Source organism: Haliotis rubra, unplaced genomic scaffold (genome assembly GCF_003918875.1).
Source record: "Haliotis rubra isolate DU_JTF1 unplaced genomic scaffold, ASM391887v1 Scf516, whole genome shotgun sequence".
In the NCBI taxonomy this organism is placed as follows: Eukaryota; Metazoa; Mollusca; class Gastropoda; order Lepetellida; family Haliotidae; genus Haliotis; species Haliotis rubra.
Genome location: NW_025767209.1, coordinates 92,919 through 112,891, shown reverse-complemented (window position 1 = coordinate 112,891; position 19,973 = coordinate 92,919).

The following is a 19,973-nucleotide window of genomic DNA, read 5'->3' as shown; positions in this document are numbered from 1 at the left end:
CATTTAACCTTTTTGCCGCATATTAAATCACTTAAAGCCAAATGCCTGAAGGCATTTGATTTGTTGAAAGTTGTTTCCAACTCAAAGTGGGGAGGGGATCAAGCTACCCTGCTCCACCTATATCGATCATTGGTCCGCTCGAAGCTTGATTATGGCTCCATCGTATATGGTGGAGCCTGCAAAAGCAACTTAAAACTTCTTGATTCTGTCCACCACCAAGGCCTAAGACTTTGTCTTGGGTCCTTTAGAACCTCTCCTATTGATAGTCTATATGTTGAAGCAGATGAGCCTTCTCTTAAACAACGTCGGATAAAATTACCCTTACAATACATTACTAAACTATATTCTAGCGAGTCTAACCCTGCATTTAACTGTGTCTTTCATCCCGTCTATGAAGATTTATACAATAAAAAACCTTCTCTTGTTCCGCCTCTTGGGCACAGAATTAAGCTATTCCTGTCCGCTGCCGGCATTGAGCTGGGAAATATAGCTCCTTCCCGTCTTCTTTCGTCTCCTCCTTGGCAACTGGTTAGGCCTGAAGTTGACCTTACTTTGACACAGTTTAAGAAATCTGAAACTAATGAATTACAATATAAACAAGAATATAATCAACTAAAAACTAAATATAATACACACAAATCCTTATTTACAGATGGGTCCAAGGACGGTGGCGCGGTGTCATGTGCCACGGTCATTGGATCCCGAACAATATCTTCTAGAATACCTGATAACAGCTCCATTTTTACAGCAGAAGCAAACGCCATATTAACGGCTCTTAAATATATTCAACGACATCCCAAACATAAACAACATATCATCTTTTCTGACTCTCTTTCTTGTCTTCAGGCTATTAAAAATCTTTCTTGTAAGCATCCACTTTTATTAGAAATTATTGAATTGTATAATGAACTTGCTACTGGCCAATGCGACATCGTCTTTTGTTGGTTACCCAGCCACGTTGGCATTTCTGGGAACACAATGGCTGATCTTGCTGCCAAGGCAGCACTCAACAAATCTGTGACACCACTTCTTATTCCTTACTCTGATTACCAAGCTTGCATTAGAACCTATATCCGTGATCTAATGCAGAAGAAGTGGGACACCCAAGTAGGTATCAATAAATTACATGAAATAAAACCCTACATTGGTTACACTTACTTGGGTTATCAGTCCAGATTTGAAGAGGTCATTATGCGACGATGTCGCATTGGCCATACAAGGTATACCCATGAATATTTGCTTAAAGGCGAAGATCCTCCGTTTTGTATCCCTTGTGATGAAAGAATCACAGTCAAGCATGTCTTGCTTGACTGCATCGAATATTCCATCACAAGGGATATCTATTTCAAAGTAAACACTATGAAGGATCTTTTTAATAATGTAAGTGCTCATTTAATTATTGCATTTTTAAAAGAATTAGATTTGTTAAGTGATTTGTAAATATATATATATTTTATTATTGGTAGTTTGAATTAGTAACTGAGATTGTTAGTGGCTGTACTCTCAAAGGGGGTTGAAGTAGCGTAAAATTATTGTCCTCCTGCGAGGGTACGTAAGTCCCAAAACATTTCAAGTCAGTTTAAGTGTACAAGGTTTTTAATCGTAGTATTTTTGTGTTTTTAATGTATGCCTAAATCTCAGTATAAACGCCAATGGCTGAAGGGATGGTGTAATTCCAGCTAGGGTCCATGCAGGTAGCAAAAGTAATGTAAGTCCCCATGGGCCTTAGTATGGTGATCTACCATTAGTTGTTGGCGATCTATAGCCCATTTTTATATTGTATTGTCTTCTTTAATTGGAATATTTTAGCTTTGTTCGCTAGTTTTATATTGATATCTGTGATATTCTAGTTGTTTTACTGCTCTTCGTCGGCAGGTTTTTTTATAATATACATCTATTTCATTCTAATATCGAATGTTCTCGTCACGATATGGCTGAAATATTGCCGATGTGACGTTAAATATTAACTCACTCACTCACTCTGGGAACACGACGGCCGATATTGCTGCCAAGGCAGCACTCAACAAATCTGTGACACCACTTCTTATCCCATACTCTGATTATAAAGCCAGCATTAGAACATACATCCGCGATCTAATGCAGAAGAAGTGGGACACCCAAGTAGGTATTAAGTATTAATAAATTACATGCAATTAAACCAACCATCGGTTGCACCTACTTGGGTTGCCAGTCCAGATTTCAAGAGGTCATTCTGCGACGATGTCGCATTGACCATACAAGGTATACCCATGAATATTTGCTTAAAGGCGAAGATCCTCCGTTTTGTATCCCTTGTGATGAAAGAATCACAGTCAAGCATGTCTTGCTTGACTGCATCGAATATTCCATCACAAGGGATATCTATTTCAAAGTAAACCACTATGAAGGATCTTTTTAATAATGTAAGTGCTCATTTAATTATTGCATTTTTAAAAGAATTAGATTTGTTAAGTGATTTGTAAATATATATATATTTTATTATTGGTAGTTTGAATTAGTAACTGAGATTGTTAGTGGCTGTACTCTCAAAGGGGGGTTGAAGTAGCGTAAAATTATTGTCCTCCTGCGAGGGTACGTAAGTCCCAAAACATTTCAAGTCAGTTTAAGTGTACAAGGTTTTTAATCGTAGTATTTTTGTGTTTTTAATGTATGCCTAAATCTCAGTATAAACGCCAATGGCTGAAGGGATGGTGTAATTCCAGCTAGGGTCCATGCAGGTAGCAAAGTAATGTAAGTCCCCATGGGCCTTAGTATGGTGATTTACCATTAGTTGTTGGCGATCTATAGCCCATTTTTATATTGTATTGTCTTCTTTAATTGGAATATTTTAGCTTTGTTCGCTAGTTTTATATTGATATCTGTGATATTCTAGTTGTTTTACTGCTCTTCGTCGGCAGGTTTTTTTATAATATACATCTATTTCATTCTAATATCGAATGTTCTCGTCACGATATGGCTGAAATATTGCCGATGTGACGTTAAATATTAACTCACTCACTCACTCTGGGAACACGACGGCCGATATTGCTGCCAAGGCAGCACTCAACAAATCTGTGACACCACTTCTTATCCCATACTCTGATTATAAAGCCAGCATTAGAACATACATCCGCGATCTAATGCAGAAGAAGTGGGACACCCAAGTAGGTATTAAGTATTAATAAATTACATGCAATTAAACCAACCATCGGTTGCACCTACTTGGGTTGCCAGTCAGATTTCAAGAGGTCATTCTGCGACGATGTCGCATTGACCATACGCGCTATACTCATAAATACTTGCTAAAAGGTGAAGATCCTCCGTTTTGTATCCCTTGTGATGAGAGAGTTACGGTCAAGCATATCCTGCTTGACTGTGTTGAATTCTCCATCATAAGGGATAAATATTTCAGTGTGAAAACACTTAAGGATCTTTTTACTTCTGTTACTTCTCATTTAATTCTTGGTTTTTTAAAAGGAATTGACTTCATTGATGAATTCTGATTAACATGTTCTGTAGATAGATGTATTTTAATGATTGGTAGTTTAGATTAGTAACTTAGATTGTTAGTGGCTGTACCCTTAAAGGGGGTTGAAGTAGTGTAAAATTATTGTCCTCCTGGGGGGGTACGTAAGTCCCAAAACTTTCAAAGTAGAATTTTCACATACCAAGTTTTTAAACGTAGTATTTTTGTTCATTTAGATTTCGGCTAAATTATCCTACAATCACCAGCGGCTGAAGGGATAGTGTAAATCCATCTAGGGTCCATGCAGGTAGCAAAGGTACTGTAAGTCCCGATGGACCCTAGTATGGTGACCTACTTTCAGTTGTTGGTGATCTATAGCCTATTTTTATATTGTGTTGTCCCCTATGGTTAAAATGTTTTAGACTCTATTACTAGTTTTACATGTATATCTGTGATATTCTAGTTGTTTTACTGCCCTTCGTCGGCAGATTTTTATAATTTACATATATTTCATTCCAATATCATATGTTCTCGTCACGATATGACTGAAATATTGCCGATGTGACGTTAAATATTAACTCACTCACTCACTCACTCACACGTCACATGACGACCACACCACACCCTACACACACGTCATATGACCACAACACAACCTACACACACGTCACATGGCTATCACATCACACACTACACACACCACATGAGAAGCACATCACAACCTTCACACATGTCACACGGCGACCACACTACACCCTGCACACACGTCACATGACAACCACATCACAACCTACACACACGTCAGATGACGACAAGATCACAACCTACACACCAGTCACATGACATCCACCCCACACCCTACACACACGTCACATGACGACCACACCACACCCTACACACCTGTCACATGACAACCACATCACAACCTACACACACGTCACATGCTGACCACACCACACCCTTCACACACGTCACACGACATCCACACCACACCCTTCACACACGTCACATGACGACCACAACACAACCTACACACACGTCACATGACGACCACACCACACCCTACATTCACGTCAAACCACGATCACACTACACCCTACACGCCCATCACATGGCAACCACAACACACTAACACGTCACACGGTGATCACATCAAACCCTACACACACGTCAGATGACGACAAGATCACAACCTACACACCAGTCACATGACATCCACCCCACAACCTACACACACGTCACATGACGACCACACCACACCCTACACACACGTAACATGACAACCACATCACAACCTACACACACGTCACATGACGACCACACCACACCCTACACACTCGTGACATGACGACCACACCACACCCTACAAATATGTCATATGTAAACCACATCACAACCTACACACAATGGACATGGCGACCACACAACACCCTACACACACGTCATAAGAGAATCACATCACAACCTACACAGACGTCACATGGCGACCACACCACACCCTGCACACACGTCACATGACAACCACATCACACCCTACACACACGTCACATGACAAACACATAACAACCTACACACACGTCACATACACTCATAACAAAAGCAGGTGTGACACACGACAATGTCACATACACACATCACCAACTACGGTCATGGTGAATGACAACCACACCACTAACTCCACTCACCTCACATATACCCACAACAAAAGCAGTTTAATAATTTAAGCTTTCAACAATCACGCAGATGATCCTGGTTTAGTGAGCAGATAGAGTGCAATTGTGCTTCACCATCTGCTTCAAAATCAGCGTCAACACGTGTTGTTGGCTCGATGAATAATGATAATGTTTGGATATATGTTTGACACGGACATACTATCGATTGAAACTGAAACGACAGCTTTTAACTGTATGCTGCCGCACCATTGGCAGCAGAGGTGAGATGAAATTGGGTTTAACGTCGTGCTTGAGAATATTTCGCTCATATGACGACGTGCATGCATGTGTATGTTTATGTGCTGCTGCTTGTACTAGCCCAGACTGAAGCTGGTTTTATAGTGCTAGCCCACTAAGATACCATGCCGCAGTGAAGCATGAATACCCCGCTCAGACACATTATACTGACTCCGAGCCGACCAGTCCTTGTTGTACCCATTAATGCCGAGTGCCAGGCAGGGACTAACAAGTACCATATTTTAACGTCTTTTGGTATGACGAGGTCGGGGATCGAACCCGCGAGCTACCGCTCTCCGAGCGGACATTCTAACCACATTGGCACCGGAACAAATGTGTTGGTTGAAACATCCAAACAAACCTGTTAATGTTCCCATTACGTATGTATGCTACGTTCCGCACACACGCAAGCCACGATATATTGTTGAACTTTGAGCACTGAATATACACCCATCAATAAAATGCAATGATCACATATCGCTGTGTCCAATACACAGTGCGACACACGGTACATGATGACCACACCATCCACTTAACGACACATAACGACCACACCACACCACACCCACACACGTCACATGATTACCACATCACACCCTACATATATCACATGACAACCACATTACACCCTACACACGCTACCTGATGACCACACCTTCCACTTCACATAACGACCACACAACACCGTACACACACATCACATAACGAAAACACCACAACATAACCGGCATCCATGAAGGGCCACCTCCTCGTGGTGGGTGCTGGGTAACGCTAAGCGCCCTTCGACCCCCCGTTGTGGACCCGGGGGGATATTTGGTCCACCAACCCCTTTGCCGTGGGTTGCGCCCCTGTGTCGGTGGAGGAAGGGATTCTGGTGGTTGAGGGCACTGGTTCCAGGAACAGTGTTCCTTTGCCCAACACACCACTTTGGCCCTGACTTCACCTAGACGGGTGGTTGAATGGGCCCGGTTCAACCAATCGGCTGGTCATGCCAAGCCCTGTGTATGTATAGTGTGCTGCACAAATTTCGGAAACTATTTAAAATGTATCATATGTTTTGGCTGCATGGTTATATGTATTTAAATTCCAAATGAGTCACTTCTATTTTGTAATTTGCCTAGAGTCTTATGCGCAGAAGGCGGTGGCTCATGGGCCAATCCGGTGGAAAAATTATTATTTTAGTTTTTCTGCTTGAGTATATCATCCGAGTATCCTTGGTGTTGCAAGTTGGAGGCCCACTTGTTTTAGCATTGTCCTTTGTGATACTCCGTGGTGGGTGGGGAGCTCGGATGATGAAATTTCAAAACTAAAACATTGCTTATGAAACCCCAACAAAGAAAACCAAACGTCCTCTTGACACTGATCCTATTGACGATGACCTCAGACCGTCCAAAGCTATTGACTTTTGGCCACGTTTCGTAGTGATTGAAACTGTTGACAAGACACCGTTAAAGTTGAACCCTTTCGCAGTATCTAAGGGTATTCAGGGTATAGCCGGAGATGTTAAGAACATTTAAAAGTTACGCTCAGGTGCGCTGCTGGTTGAATGTGTTAAACGACATCAATCAGCCAACCTGATGAGCACCGAATCGTTCGTCAGCGTTCCCGTTACTGTCTCTGCTCACAAAACATTAAATACAAGCAAAGGTATCGTCAGAGACCGCGATCGGCTGTTTGCTGACATGTCAGAACTTGATATCGTGACTGAAATGAAAGACCAAGGTGTGCTGTACGTCAAACGCTTTTCAACCCGTAAAAACAATGAAACTATTCCAACCAACACTTATCTATTTTCCTTTTCTTCTCCGACAGCTCCCAAATCACTGAAGGCAGGTTACTGCAACATCCAGGTTGACTTGTATATTCCGAGTCCGCTCAGATGTTTTAAGTGCCAGAAGTTTGGCCATGGTGTAAAGTCTTGTACATTGTCCGTTGTGTGTGCTCACTGTGGTGAGAAGACACACACAACTGAAGATTGTACAAGAACCTTTAAAAAAATGCACCAACTGTTCAGGAGAACATTCATCTTTCTCAAAAGAGTGTCCGATTTGGAAAGAACAAATGCAGATCAACAAGATCAAATTTATCCAAAACATCAGTTTTTCTGACGCCAAAAAACTTGTGAAGAGATCTGAACTTAAAGAAAGTTATGCTTCAATAACCAAAACACCAACTGAATCAAGCCCTACAGTATCTACATCATCCACAAGCTGTCAAACAAACTTGACTTGGGTCAAAAGTGACAGTCCACAGTGTTTATATCCTGCTATATCATCTCAAACCACGGAATCACTTCCTAGTACATCTGAAAGGCAGGCAGAGTCATCTTCAGATCACAAGTCACTCACTCAGTCACGTTCACAATCTCAATCGTCATCTGATACTCAGCAAACTGCTAAAAGCAAACATAAACAGAAGCTTGATGCTTTCAAAAAACAAAGTGGCAGAGCCCCAAAAGGGTCGGAAAATAGAATTCAGTTATATAACAAATACGGATCACTTGAGGACATGGACGTGTCCGAAAACGTCCGTTCTAGGGCACATAGCTTGTCGCCCTCGAAAACAGTGCGGGGTAGATCCCCAATTAATCCGCCTAAAAGATAGGTCTATCTACCAATATTGTGCAGTGGAACTGTAGGGGACTCCGGACAAATTTTAATGAGATACAGGTAATTGTCCAAGATTTAACACCATCAGCGTTCCGTCTGCAAGAGACATATCTGAAACAGACAGATCATTTTAACTTACGCCAGTTTGAAGACTATAATTATTTTTCCCCCTCCACGTGATAGAGCTACTGGAGGTTCTACTATCCTTACACGACAGAATGTTATTCACAGCCCTGTTACTCTTAACACTAATCTCCAAGCTGTTGCAGTGCGACTTACTCTGGGTGTAGCATTTACGTTGTGCTCTCTGTATATTCCACCTTCATCGACACTTCAGCTGACTGATCTTCAATCACTCTATGATCAACTCCTGAGACCATGTGTTATCATGGGTGACCTAAACGGTCACAACCCACTCTGGGGCAGTTCTACCATTAATACTAAAGGTAAAATAATTGAAGACTTCATTTCCAATAATGACCTGTGCATATTTAATGATGATTCAAGCACCTATCTGCATCCTGCAACTGGCACTTATTCTTCTTTGGATTTATCTCTTGCAGATTCTAACCTCCTGAATAAATTCGATTGGTCTGTTCATAATGACCTTTGTGGAAGTGACCACTTCCCAACTATCCTTTAAGAAATAACTCCATCTGATTCTCCATCGTACACAAGATGGAACTTTTCGAAGGCTAACTGGTCTTTATATGAAACTTTATGTACATCGAAACTGCGACCTGAATATTTCAGTGATATAACTGATCCCATTCAAACTTTTGCTGACATTTTAAAGCAAATAGCTGATGAGTGTATACCCAAGTCCTCTACGACTCCACATGTACGAAAACCATGGTTTAATACAGATTGTAGACAAGCCAGAAAAGCGAACTAAAGGGCAGAGCGTTATTTCCGCCATCATCCAACTGTCCATAACTTAAATAAATTTAAAATACTTAATGCAAAGGCGCGTCGTACCTTCAAACAAAACAAACGACAATCTTGGAAAAATTATGTCTCCAAAATTAATTCACGCACGCCAATGTCTAAGGTTTGGAACATGGTTCAGCGAATAAAAGGCAAAGGTTCAAAATCAGCTGTGCACCATCTTAAAGATGGTGATAACTTGCTAACTGATAAATCTGACATTGCAAATAAAATTGGCGAAACCCTTGCCAAACATTCATCATCGGCAAATTATGTCCCTGAGTTTCAGAGATATCAGAAACAACAGGAAAAGACAAAGCTTCATTTCGAATCACATAACGGTGAAGATTATAATGAAGTGTTTTCATTACATGAGCTACATACTGCTCTTGAGCAAGCTCATGACACTGCAGCGGGTGATGACAATATACATTACCAGCTGCTGAAACACTTACCTGAACCATGTCTGATGACACTTTTAGATATATTTGACAAAATATGGACGTCTGGAGAATTTCCTCCTTCCTGGAGTAATGCCATTGTAGTCCCAATACCAAAACCTGGCAAGGATCATACAGATCCGTCTAATTACAGACCGATCTCTCTAACTAGCTGTGTTTGTAAAACCATGGAACGTATGGTGAATAATAGATTAACTTGGTATCTTGAAACCAATAGCCTTATAACCAATATTCAATGTGGTTTCAGGAAAAATCGTAGTACCATTGATCATTTGGTACGCTTAGAATCCATTGTAAAGAATGCTATAGTAAGTAAACAACATGCTGTATCAATTTTCTTTGATCTTGAGAAAGCTTATTATACGACCTGGAAGCATGGCATTTTGAGGGATTTACATGACTTTGGTTTGAGAGGCTGTTTGCCTCTTTTTATATCAAAGTTTTGAAAGACAGACAATTTCAAGTCCGAGTGGGTTCAACCCTGTCTGATCATTACAATCAGGATCAGGGTGTCCCTCAAGGCAGTGTTTTGTCTGTTACTTTATTTAGTATCAAGATTAACAGTTTATCCAAGGTTTTAAACGATTCCATTGATGGATCACTTTTGTGGATGATTTTAACATTTCTTGTCGTGGTAAAATATGCATACTATTGAACGGCAATTGCAGTTGTGTTTAAATAAAATAAATAAATGGTGTCTTGAAAACGGTTTTAAATTTTCCAAATCCAAAACTAATTGTCTACTCTTTTTGTAGAAAATATAAACCGCATAAAGATCCTGAACTATCTTTAAATGGCACTCCCATCAAAGTTGTTAAGGAGGCCAAATTCTTGGGTCTAATTTTCGACTCCCATTTAACTTTTTTTTGCCACATATTAAATCACTTAAAGCCAAATGCCTGAAGGCACTCGATTTGTTGAAAGTTGTTTCCAACTCAAAGTGGGGAGGGGATCATGCTACCGTCCTCCACCTGTATCGATCATTGGTCCGCTCGAAACTTGATTATGGCTCCATCGTATATGGCGGAGCCTGCAAAAGCAACCTAAAACTACTTCATTCTGTCCACCACCAAGGCTTGGGTCCTTTAAAACCTCTCCTATTGATAGTCTATATGTTGAAGCAGATGAGCCTTCTCTTACACAACGCTTATAAAATTAACTTTACAGAATATTACAAAACTTTATTCCAATGAGTCAAACCCTGCATATAACTGTGTCTTTAATCCACTATGTGAAGATCTGTATAACAAAAAGCCTTCTCTTGTTCCGCCTCTTGGTATAAGATTGAAACCTTTCCTTTCTGCTGCTGGCATTGAGCTAGAACATACAGCTCCTTCCCGTTTTCTTTCTTCTCCGCCATGGCAATTGGTTAGGCCTGAAGTTGACCTAACATTAACTACATTTAAAAAATCAGAAACAAATGAATTACAGCATAAACAAGAATTTAGTCAATTAAGAAATAAATATAAAACATATAAATCCTTAGTTACAGATGGGTCCAAGGATGGTGGCGCAGTGGCATGTGCCACTGTCATTGGATCCAAAACAATATCTTCTCGACTACCAAATAACAGCTCTATTTTCACAGCAGAAGCAAACGCCATCTTAACAGCTCTTAAATATATTAATAAACATCGTAAATATAAACAATATATCATCTTTTCAGATTCTCTTTCGTGTCTTCAGGCTATTAAAAATCTTTCTTGCAAACATCCACTTTTATTAGAAAATATTGAATTGTACAATGAACTTGCTACTGGCCAATGCGACATCGTCTTTTGTTGGTTACCCAGCCACGTTAGCATTTCTGGGAATACAATGGCCGATCTTGCTGCTAAGGCAGCACTCAACAAATCTGTGACACCACTTCTTATTCCATACTCTGATTACAAAGCCAGCATTAGAACATACATCCGCGATCTAATGCAGAAGAAGTGGGACACCCAAGTAGGTATTAATAAATTACATGGAATAAAACCCTACATTGGTTACACCTACTTGGGTTGTCAGTCCAGATTTGAAGAGGTCATTATGCGGCGATGTCGCATTGGCCATACTAGATATACCCATGAATATTTGCTTAAAGGGCGAAGATCCTCCGTTTTGCATCCCTTGTGATGAAAGAATCACAGTCAAGCATGTCTTGCTTGACTGCATTGAATATTCCATCACAAGGGATATCTATTCAAATCCAAAACTCTGAAGGATCTTTTTAATAATGTCAGTTCTCATTTAATTATTGACTTTTTAAAAAAAAATAGATTTGTTGAGTGATTTGTAAATAGATATATATTTTATTATTGGTAGTTTAGATTAGCAGCTGAGATTGTTAGTGGCTGTATCCTCAAAGGGGTTGAAGTATTGTAAAATTATTGTCCTCCTGAGAGGGTACGTAAGTCCCAAAACATTTAGTCAATCTAAGTGTACCTGCTTTTAATCGTAGAATAAGTGTGTTTTTAATTTATGGCTCGATTTCTCTTCTGTCGCCAATGGCTGAAGGGATGGTGTAAAATCCAACTAGGGTCCATGCAGGTAGCAAAAGTAATGTAAGTCCCCATGGTTCCTAGTATGGTGATCTCCCTTCAGTTGTTGGCGATCTATAACCTGTTTTTATATTGTATTGTCTTCGTAAATAAACTAGTTTTACATGTTCATGCTAGTTTTAGACTCCATCTGTGATGCTCTAGTTATTTTACAGTCCTTCGCTGACTGATTCTTTAGCAACTTTAATTTATTATTTATATAAATCATTTCTCGTCACGATATGGCTGCAATATTGCCGAGGTGACGTTAAATACTAACTCACTCACTCACTCACCACAACATAACCAACACGCTCCAAGATGAACAGGCACCCATGAAGGCCACCTCCTCGTGGTGGGTGCTGGAGTCACGCTAAGCGCCTTTCAACCCCCGTTGTGGACCCGGGGGCATATTTTACAGTCCACCAACCCGTTTGCCGTGGGTTGCGCCCTGTGTCGGTGGAGGACGGGAGGCTGGTGGTTGAGGGCATTGGTCCCAGGATTAGCGGTCCTTTGCCCAACACACCACTTCGCCCCTTACTTCACCTAGACGGGTGGTAGAATGGGCCCAGTTCTACCAATCGGCTGGTCACGCCGAGCCCTGTGCAGTATTTTTCATTTGCACATATCTGAATTTTTTCAAATTATTACTTTAGGGTTTTGGCTCAAATACATTGAACTTTGTTACTTTTTGACTGTTAAATAACCAAGTCTATATTTGCCTAGAGTCAACATTGCCCAGAAGGCGGTGGCTCATGGGCCAATCCGGTAGGAGATATCTTTTTAAGATATATACCTGCTTGAGTATGCCCTCCTAGTATCCCTGGTGTCGTCTGTTGGAGACCCACAGACATAAGACATCGTCCTTGTTGACACTCCATGGTGGGTGGGGAGCTAGGAGGGTGAATCATATATATTATTATCATGGCACCCCCACACAAAAAACGTTCCCACGAGTCAGATGATTCGTTCTCGTCGGATGATGAGGCTCCCGTAGCTCTCATAAATACTGAAAATTGGCCACGTTTCGTTGTCATGACAGCACCTGGTGGTGGTCCTCTGAAGCTAAACCCTTTTGCAGTAGCAAAGGGCATAGAAAGGTTTGGCCGGGGATGTAAAGAAATTAAAAACTGCGATCTGGTTCTTTACTCATTGAGTGTAGGAAGCAGATCAATCCTAAATCCTGCTCTCAGCCACATCTCTAGCAAATATTCCTGTTGAGGTGTCCCTCACAGATCATTAAACAGTAGTAAAGGCATCGTCCGTGACACTGGACGTTGCCTTTCTGATATGACTGAGACCGACATCGTGAAGGAATTGTGCTCCCAAGGAGTTACCACTGTAAAACGTTTCACTGTCAGAAAGAATAATGAAATCTCTCAAACTAATACATATCTGTTTACGTTTTGCCTCCCCACACATCCAAAATCACTAAAAGCTGGGTACTGCAACTTGAGGGTGGATACTTTTATCCCTAATCCCTTGAGATGCTATACTTGCCAAAAATATGGCCACGGTTCTAAATCGTGCCATAATCAAGCTGTTTGCCATCGGTGTGCTGGGTCATGTGAAAATTCTAACCTTTGTGACAAACCTCCCGTGTGTGTCAATTGTTCTGGTTCCCATCCCTCCTCCTCGAAGGAATGCCCTACCTGGAAGCTTCAGTCTAGGATATCGCGTTTGAAGCATGAACGTAACATTACTTTTGTGGAAGCAGAAACAGATTGTTTTGGCACAAGAACAATCAGGCCCGAGCTACTCTGCTACTGTTTCTGCATCTCTACCTGTCAACAAAGCTAAACACGTTTCATGTCATTCAGTAGGTTGCCAGACCGATTACACGTGGGCAAATACCTCTGCGCCTACCTTGATATCTGTTGACATCCAGCCGAGGCCTCCCCAAAAGACAACCAGTGCACAAACTACATCTCAATCAAAAACAGTTATTCAATCAAAGGTATCATCTGAGAAAGATACATCTAAATCTCAGAAAGCACCATCTCAATCTGAAACAAATGTAAAACAACCAGCGAATAACAAAACAAAAACGAGCAGTGAAACGTACAAAAAAACATCAGAGTAATAGAACCCCGAAAGGGGCGACCAACCAGATCAGATTTTTAACAAGTTTGGATCTCTTGAAGACATGGATGTGTCCGACCACAGCCATGGTAGGACACATAGCTTGTCGCCTTCAAAGAAGGTGAGGGGTAGATCTCCAGTCTATCCTCCCGGAACAAATGATGTCTTCACCTATAATTCAATGGAATTGTAGGGGACTCAAGACTAATTTAAACGATTTACAACTAATAGTCCAAGATTTTAATCCGTCAGTATTTTGCATTCAAGAAACGTATCTGAAACAAACAGATAACTTTGATCTACGTCAGTTTAACGCGTATCATTATTTTTCTCCTCCTGGTGATAGAGCTTCTGGTGGAGCATCAATCCTGGTGAAGAACAATGTTATCCATAGCCCTGTTCTACTTAAAACAAATCTTCAAGTCGTTGCAGTTCGACTTACCTTACAGGTTGCTTTTACTTTGTGTTCTTTGTACATCCCGCCTTCATCAACTGTTCACCTTACTGATCTGCAATCTCTCTATGATCAACTACCTAAGACCCTGTTTAATCATGGGCGATTTAAATGGCCACAACCCACTCTGGGGCAGAACTAATACAAACGCCAAGGGTAAAATACTGGAGGATTTCATTTCAAATAATGACTTATGCATTTTATAATGACGGTGACAATACTTATTTACATCCTGGCACAGGAACATATTCAGCTCTCGATTTATCTATTACTGACTCCAACCTCCTGAGTAAATTCGACTGGTCAGTCCACGACGACCTCTGTGGAAGTGACCATTTCCCAACAATACTGACACCTGTGAATCCATCTGATGTTCCTCCATCGTCAAGATGGAATTTTAAAAGGCTAACTGGCCTTTATATGAAGCTCTCTGTGCTGACAATCTGAAACCTGAACTTTTCAATGATATTCCTGATGCCATTCAAACTTTTTCAGATGAAATAAATAACATAGCTGACGTGTGTATCCCAAAGTCCTCTGCAATTCCTCACGTACGAAAACCATGGTTTACCAATGACTGCAAACAGGCTAGGAAGGCGAACTAAGAAAGCCGAGCACTATTTCCGTTGCCATCCTATGGTCCATAATTTGGACAAATTTAAAATTTTAAACGCAAAGGCGCGACGTACTTTCAAACAAAACAAACGTCAATCTTGGCGAAACTATATCTCAAAAATTAATTCACGGACACCTATATCAAAGGTTTGGAATATGATCAGAAAATCAAGGGTAAGGGCTCTAAATCTAGCATCCACCATCTAAAGATGGTGAACTTGCATAACTGACTAGTAAATCTGATATTGCAAAATAAACTTGGTGAGACGTTGGCCAAACATTCTTCATCAACAAATTATGTACCTGAATTCCAAAATATCAAAAACAACAAGAAAGACAAAGCTATTAATTTCAATTCAGATAACGGGGAAGACTATAATGAAGTGTTTTCGATTACATGAGCTTCATACTGCTCTTGATCAAGCTCACGATACTGCTTCTGGAGCTGATAACATACATTATCAACTCCTGAAGCACTTACCATGAACCATGTTTGGAAACACTGTTACATATATTTGACAACATTTGGACAACTGGAATTTTCCCTTCGTCGTGGCGTGATGCTATTGTTGTCCCAATCCAAAACCTGGCACGGATCATACTGATCCCTCTAATTATAGACCAATTTCACTAACTAGCTGCGTTTGCAAAACCATGGAACGTATGATCAACAATAGACTTGTTTGGTATCTTGAAACCAATAACCTTATAACTAATATACAATGTGGTTTCCGTAAAAATCGTAGTACCATCGATCATTTAGGTACGTTTAGAATCTTTTGTAAAAAATGCCATAATTAATAAACAACATGCAGTGTCGATCTTTTTTGATTTTGAAAAAGCATACGATACGACCTGGAAGCATGGCATTTTAAAAGATTTACATGACTTTGGGATTGAGAGGCCGTTTGCCTCTTTTTATATCAACTTTTTGAATTGACAGACAATTTCAAGTCCGAGTGGGTTCAACCCTGTCTGATCATTACAATCAGGATCAGGGTGTCCCTCAAGGCAGTGTTTTGTCTGTCACTTTATTTAGTATCAAGATTAACAGTTTATCCAAGGTTTTAAACGATTCCATTGATGGATCACTTTTTGTGAATGATTTTAACATTTCTTGTCGTGGTAAAAATATGCATACTATTGAACGGCAATTGCAGTTGTGTTTAAATAAAATAAATAAATGGTGTCTTGAAAACGGTTTTAAATTTTCCAAATCCAAAACTAATTGTCTACACTTTTGTAGAAAATATAAACCGCATAAAAAGATCCTGAACTATCTTTAAATGGCACTCCATCAAAGTTGTTAAGGAGGCCAAATTCTTAGGTCTAATTTTCGACTCCCATTTAACCTTTTGCCACATATTAAATCACTTAAAGCCAAATGCCTGAAGGCACTCGATTTGTTGAAAGTTGTTTCCAACTCAAAGTGGGGAGGGATCATGCTACCGTCCTCCACCTGTATCGATCATTGGTCCGCTCGAAACTTGATTATGGCTCCATCGTATATGGCGGAGCCTGCAAAAGCAACCTAAAACTACTTCATTCTGTTCACCACCAAGGTCTAAGACTCTGTCTTGGTCCTTTAAAACCTCTCCTATTGATAGTCTATATGTTGAAGCAGATGAGCCTTCTCTTACACAACGCCGTATAAAATTAACTTTACAGAATATTACAAAACTTTATTCCAATGAGTCAAACCCTGCATATAACTGTGTCTTTAATCCTCTATATGAAGATCTGTATAACAAAAAGCCTTCTCTTGTTCCGCCTCTTGGTATAAGATTGAAACCTTTCCTTTCTGCTGCTGGCATTGAGCTAGAACATACAGCTCCTTCCCGTTTTCTTTCTTCTCCGCCATGGCAATTGGTTAGGCCTGAAGTTGACCTAACATTAACCACATTTAAAAATCAGAAACAAATGAATTACAGCATAAACAAAATTTAGTCAATTAAGAAATAAATATAAAACATATAAATCCTTAGTTACAGATGGGTCCAAGGATGGTGGCGCAGTGGCATGTGCCACTGTCATTGGATCCAAAACAATATCTTCTCGACTACCAAATAACAGCTCTATTTTCACAGCAGAAGCAAACGCCATCTTAACAGCTCTTAAATATATTAATAAACATCGTAAATATAAACAATATATCATCTTTTTCAGATTCTCTTTCGTGTCTTCAGGCTATTAAAAATCTTTCTTGCAAACATCCACTTTTATTAGAAATTATTGAATTGTACAATGAACTTGCTACTGGCCAATGCGACATCGTCTTTTGTTGGTTACCCAGCCACGTTAGCATTTCTGGGAATACAATGGCCGATCTTGCTGCTAAGGCAGCACTCAACAAATCTGTGACACCACTTCTTATTCCATTCTCTGATTACAAAGCCAGCATTAGAACATACATCCGCGATCTAATGCAGAAGAAGTGGGACACCCAAGTAGGTATTAATAAATTACATGGAATAAAACCCTACATTGGTTACACCTACTTGGGTTGTCAGTCCAGATTTGAAGAGGTCATTATGCGGCGATGTCGCATTGGCCATACTAGATATACCCATGAATATTTGCTTAAAGGCGAAGATCCTCCGTTTTGCATCCCTTGTGATGAAAGAATCACAGTCAAGCATGTCTTGCTTGACTGCATTGAATATTCCATCACAAGGGATATCTATTTCAAATCCAAAACTCTGAAGGATCTTTTTTAATAATGTCAGTTCTCATTTAATTATTGCATTTTAAAAAAAAATAGATTTGTTGAGTGATTTGTAAATAGATATATATTTTTATTATTGGTAGTTTAGATTAGCAGCTGAGATTGTTAGTGGCTGTATCCTCAAAGGGGTTGAAGTATTGTAAAATTATTGTCCTCCTGAGGAGGGTACGTAAGTCCCAAAACATTTAGTCAATCTAAGTGTACCTGCTTTTTAATCGTAGAATAAGTGTGTTTTTTAATTTATGGCTCGATTTCTCTTCTGTCGCCAATGGCTGAAGGGATGGTGTAAATCCAACTAGGGTCCATGCAGGTAGCAAAAGTAATGTAAGTCCCCATGGTTCCTAGTATGGTGATCTCCTTCAGTTGTTGGCGATCTATAGCCTGTTTTATATTGTATTGTCTTCGTAAATAAAATAGTTTTACATGTTCATGCTAGTTTTAGACTCCATCTGTGATGCTCTAGTTATTTTACAGTCCTTCGCTGACTGATTCTTTAGCAACTTTAATTTATTATTTATATAAATCATTTCTCGTCACGATATGGCTGCAATATTGCCGAGGTGACGTTAAATACTAACTCACTCACTCACTCACTCACCACAACATAACCAACACGCTCCAAGATGAACACACCACACCCTACACACACGTCACATGATGCCCACACCACGCCCTACACCCACGTCACATAGACTTATAACAAAAGCACTTGTGACACGACGACAACCACACTGCTGTTCTCATGTCACATACCCACATCACTAACTACGCTCATGACACATGACACATGACACTTGACATATGACAGCGACACCAATAACTCCACTCATCTCACATAAGCTCACAACGAAAGCATTTTAATAGTCTAAACTTTCAAAATCACGTAGATGATCCTGGTTTTCTGAGCAGATAATGGAGTGCAATTGTCAGCATGTGTTGCTGGATCGATATAAAATGATAATGTTTAGATGTTTATTTGACACGGACACAGTATCGAGTGAAACTGAAACAACAGCTTTTAACTATATGCTGTCGCACCATTGACATGGGAACGAGTGTGTTGGGTGAAACACTAAAAAAACTGTTAATGTACACATTGCGTATGTATGCTACGATACGCACCCAAGTTAACAACAATATTTTGTTAAACTCTGAGCACTGAATATACATACACCCATGACTAAAATGCAGTGAACACGTAATGTTGTCTCCAATATACAGTGCCATTTGTAAGGTGGTGAAAGGTACTATGTTATATTGTTTCAGTAAAATTACAGATTATGTAGTGAAATGTTTACATTACCAAGAAAGTGTTATCCCAAATATAACAAATGTTGAATATTATATGCTGCGAACCCTTTTGGCTTTTGTGTGTGTGTATATATCTCTCCCTCTCTCTCTGTTTCTTTTGTTTTAGGGAGTTTAGGGGATGCGAACCCTTTTGGTTTGGTTTTTGTTGCATATCTCTCTCTCTCATGTGGCGTGTTTGCAGGGTGATGTGACGTGTGTGTAGTAGTGTAGGGTGACGTCACCATGTGACGTGTGTGTAGGTTGTGTAGTGGTTGTCATTTGACGTGTGGGTAGGGTGTGGTGTGGTCGTCAACGTGACGTGTGTGTAGGGTGTGGAGTAGTCATGTGCCGTGTGTAGGGTGTTGTGTGGTCGTCATGTGACGTGTGTGTAGGGTGTGGTGTGGTCGTCATGTGACGTGTGTGTAGGGTGTTGTGTGGTCGTCATGTGACGGGTGTGTAGGGTGTGGTGTGATTGTTGTGTGACGGGAATGAACGGTGAGGTGTGATCGTCATGTGACGTGTGTGTAAGGTGTGGTGTGGTGTGGTGTGGTTGTTATGTGACGAGGGTGTAGGGTGTGGTGTGATTGTTGTGAGACGGGAATGAACGGTGTGGTGTGGTCGTCATGTGACGTGTGTGTAGTGTGTGTTGTGATCGTCATATGACGGGTGTGTAGGTGTGATGTGATCGTAGTGTGCCGTGTGTGTAGCGTGTGTTGTGGTCGTGATATGACGGGTGTGTAGGGTGTGGTGTGGTCGTGATGTGATGTGTGTGTGTGTAAGGTATGTGTTGTCGTCATGTGACGGGTGTGTCGGGTGTGGTGTGGTCGTCATGTGACGGGTGTGTAGGATATGGTGTGGTCGTCATGTGATTGTTGTGTAGGGTGTAGTATGGTA